Genomic DNA, 4,537 nt, shown 5'->3' with positions numbered 1-4,537 from the left:
TAAAATATGTATATGTATATTTTCCAAGATTAATCAGAACAGCAGGTGTTGGCACAGAACAAGAGAGATTAAAAGGACATAAAATATACTTCATCAAAAAGTAAATAAATAAATAAAACACTACGCTTCATGGCTTAGAAATTGTATGCAGTGGAGCAAGTTTTCAGCAAGTTGTTGGACGATACCATCAGCATGCAGAGTTGTGTGACAAACATGGGGACTCCCTGTTATTTTCCAGTATTGGTAACACCTTTGGGCGTTTGGAAAAAATTGAACGTGTTGATTCCTTTTTATTTTTTATTTTGTAAAACAAACCGAGACTTTTCGTATTATTTATGGAAACTGTGCTATACTGGTGCCGCAATAGCTCAGTAGGTTGAGCCGGCACTCCCTGTATCGGCCAACGGTCCCGATGCAGAGGTCGTGAGTTCGAAGCTGGTTCATGGCTGTTTCTATAGGCTCCAGCCCCCCTGCGACCCTAGTTAGGATTAAGCGGTGTATAGATAATGGATGGATGGATGGATGGATGGATGGATGGATGGATAGATGGATGTGCTATGCCTTTTAAAATAATTTTTTTGAATCCACTCTACTTCTAGCCGTGGTTGTTTTGTTTCCATACAGTTGCAAGATTTTATTTTGCTGTGGGGGAAAAAAGCCCAGAGTCTACTTGGGTTTCAGCGGGTTATCCGGGTTTATTTTTGTGCTTAAATGTGTAAACAGACAATCCAAACCTAAATACTCCCCATCAGGAAAATGTGCATTCTTCTCTCTGCTGTTTCCAGCTGGTGTCAATACAGCATTAGCATTAGGCGGTTACCGGCTTTTGCAATAACTACTGGCTAAAGTTGGAATTCTTGCAAACAATAACTCATTTTTTAACGAAAAAAATTGGATCAAAATTCCCACTAATTTTTATTTATTTATTTATTTTTATGTATAACTTGTAAGTGAGCCTGATAAAGGTGTATATGTCTGAAATAACGGTGCTAGCATCGTAGACTGATGTTACAATCACACGGTTTTCCCGAGGTTTCTGCAGGGCTTCGGTGCAGCATGTGGAACTGGTACATTAGCATTTTCAGATTAGGCAGCTTTCCACTGCAGGGACTCGGGGCAAGCGCCAGCGTTTACAGGAACGGCCCTGTAATCTGCCCTTTCAGCCTCTCCGTTTCCATTGCGACGTGGGATCCGACAGCTTCGACCGCGAAGCCTCCATTCAGAAACAATATCCGAACACGTGATTGTCTAGTCTTGTGATTTATTAGGACCTCCACTTTTATTTGGGCCAACACGATATCCTTTCCCTCCAGAGTGGTGCTGAACTCTCAGAATAGTTTTTTTTTCTTCTGTGCATTTGGCTCAGGCGGTGCGTGAAACTGTGGTGGTGTACTGAAGTGTTATAACGGCTGGGAAAGCCCTGATCCAGATAGAAGTCATTCTTAAAGGAGCTGCGGTAGTGTTGTCTTCTGGGGTCAGTTAATGCTGTTTAGGATTCTTTATTCACAAGAATGAAATTGTACGTCGGCAGCCTCAATCCAGAAGTGTCAGAAACATATCATTTTACAATCTGGAGGCCTGGAGTCACAGGAACTCTGTGGTCTGGTGCAGGATGGACACCCTGGGCTCTCTTCCATTCCCCTCTCAGCTTCCCCCTTTTTCACGCCTGGCCAGATGAGCAGCTCACCGTCTGCCTTCATCCCACCGGCTGGTATTCCCTCAATGCTCCACATGATCTGTGAGCTTTCAGCCTGCTGAAAAAAAAAGTCAGTTAAGGGAGGAGGCGGAGGAAACAACCTCATGGCATAAAAGAGAGGCAAGTGATGTCAGAGTTGCCTGGACCCGTTTCAGCCGGACCCCTGGCAGGAGCGAGAACGCTGTGGACATTCTCCAGAGCTGCTCTTAAAAACCGGATCCCTGTGCCTTTCTTTTTTTTTTTTTCCCCCTCCACCTGGGTCCTTATATGTTTTCAATTTTTCCACGGTTTTTCTCAGAATGCAGCAGCAATATCTCTCCACCTATGCTGGAAAAATGAGCCCTGAATGGGGAAACTGTGTTTTAAAAAATGTGAAGTAAACCCCACTCCTCCTCCTCCTCTCCCCTCCAACCTCCAACCTCCTCTCGCAGTCAAATTAAAACACCGACCACTCACCCTGCCCCTCTACCTCTCACCGCTTTGCCAGCTGTGCAGCCCGAGACCGCTGCCAAAAGAAACACAGGCTTACGTCAACTTCCAAATAAGGAGCTGCTGCTTCACTTTGACCTGAAAGAGAGACACCGAGAGGTTGGAGAGAGGGAGAGGAAGGGGGCGAGTGTGAAAGAGGTGGAGATGGACGGAGAGAGAGAGTGTCCCCTCCTCCTCATTCATACGCATAATATACTCAGCTACCTGTTTGTCAGCCCAGTGCACGTAGAGCCGAGACTCGATTACCTCTCTCTCTCTCTCTCTCTCTCGCCACCGTCACTCTCATTCATCCTTTCGCTCTCCCTCTCTCTCCTTCTCTTCACCTCTCTGTGCTCTCCCCGTTTTCCAGTCATTCACAATCGGGAGGACATCACCACCTGCAACCAGGTAACAACAACAACAACAAAAAAAGCCAAAAAAAAAAAAAAACCCACACCGAGAAGCCATTGATATCCTTTTTGTCATCTGCGGTGATTTTGATGTACAAGGCGTGTGACGTGATGTGGGGACGGTGGGGGATTTTCTCCATTCATGTCTTTGTTATTGCAAAAAAAAAAAAAAAAAGGAGGCTGCTACATCAGCGAGCCGGCGAGTGGTGGAAAAACACAGGAGTCATTTGTGCAGTCGTACCGTGAGACATATGAAAGAGTTTTTTTGTTTTGTTGCCGTTTTAAACAAATGGAGGCAGCGCAGCTTCTGCAGCGAGAGAGAGCGTGTGTGTGTGTGTGTGTGTGTGTGTGTGTGTGTGTCTGTGTGTGAATGAAGGAGAGGATGCATATAGTGAGTGGTTCGTGGGCTGTGGATGTATTAAAGCTCGCAGCTCTGACTGGGAGTGAATGAGCTCCCTGTGTTGTGCATCCTACCTCCTATGCTTGGCATGTCCTCCTGTGGACCTGTGGGAGCGTACCCGAATTGCACACACACACACACACACACACACACACACACACACACATGAGGGGGGGAAAGCTGTGAATGCAATGACTCCCAGAGGGCTCTCCTCCATCCCTGGACAGCGCTGTTATCAGGCTGCCAGTGAAGCTGCGCTTTCTGACTCGGCGGCGTTGCTAATGCTCAGCTGACATCGCGGTGGAAACACAACAGATGAGAGCATTCAGGGTGTTGCTCAAGTCTGAGTCTGCAAGATAATCAAGTCCAAATTTTCATTGTGTTTCCTCGTAAAATTGCCGATGAAATTCCTACTTTTTGCCTCAACAGTCGGACGCTTTGAATGTCATTGTTATGGTTGAAACTGAAGATTTTATGTATTGCTGTAGCCCACCAAGTTTAGTCAAATGTGGCTTTTTTAGAACGAGTTAAAGAAAAAAATAGCAAAAGGTGGGTTTGAAATTGTTTTTGTGGTGGAATTGTCGACTCGTCCTGGGTTCTTTGTCATCCTTACATGCATTTTCTTTGTGATTCTTCCTGAACGAATGGAGGAGTATCAGTGTAGTACGGATACAAGACTCCAAAAAGTATTGATTTTTGTTTTTTGTTTTTTTTAAAGATGTGTTCTCTCTCCAAAAAGCAGTAGCTTCTGGGAGGGAGGCACCTTCGCCTGCCTCTCTCTCCCTCTCTCTCTCTCTGTAGTCAGTGAGGATGCTGGAAGATAAATTTAGCCCTCCAGCTCTCCTTCCATCTGCTACCACATGGTTTAGGGCCGTTACCATAGGAACCACCGCTGGGTGCCCATTAGTGTGAGAAGAGGAAATTGACAAGATTTTTAAAAAGCCATTTATACAATATTCTCTTTTTGTGTGTGTGTGTCTGTGTGTGTGCGGGAGTGGACACAGCATTTGAAATTTATGTAAGAGAGGGTTGTTTTTTTTTAAACTTAACTCTGGCTTTCAGCACCTGCAGATTTTGCAGATTCTAACTGTAACTGTATGCCCACTCAGCACTGTGACCATTCAACATTTTTTTATATTATCTCACTGTGTATTGTTGGAGCTTTTTCAGAGGTGCGCTAATGAAAGTGTATTTTTATATTGCGTGCGTTGCTTGTGTCACTGCATTTTGAGAATCAATAGGCTGTGATGACTGAGGTATGTGCTATGTGTAGTTAGCGACGTTAGCTGCGTTAAAGTGTTCCACTTCAGTGAACTCTGACTGACTTACTGGGACACATAAATGCAACAAAGTCAGGAATTGAAATGTGTACGATAAAATTTCTCTTTGGGAAGGAGATCAGACAGCAGTTAAAGGACTATTCCACTCATTAAGCATGGCAGTCCTATAACACTGCTATGGACATTTTTTCTTGCCAAAACCTGGCACCTACATTCCTCAACACACACCTTATCTATAGACCAGGGGTGTCGAACACTGGTCCTCGAGGGCCGCAATCCTGCA

This window comes from Stegastes partitus, unplaced genomic scaffold (assembly GCF_000690725.1).
Source record: "Stegastes partitus isolate 25-593 unplaced genomic scaffold, Stegastes_partitus-1.0.2 Scaffold331, whole genome shotgun sequence".
NCBI classification, from domain to species: Eukaryota; Metazoa; Chordata; class Actinopteri; family Pomacentridae; genus Stegastes; species Stegastes partitus.
This window is presented reverse-complemented; position numbering follows the sequence as displayed.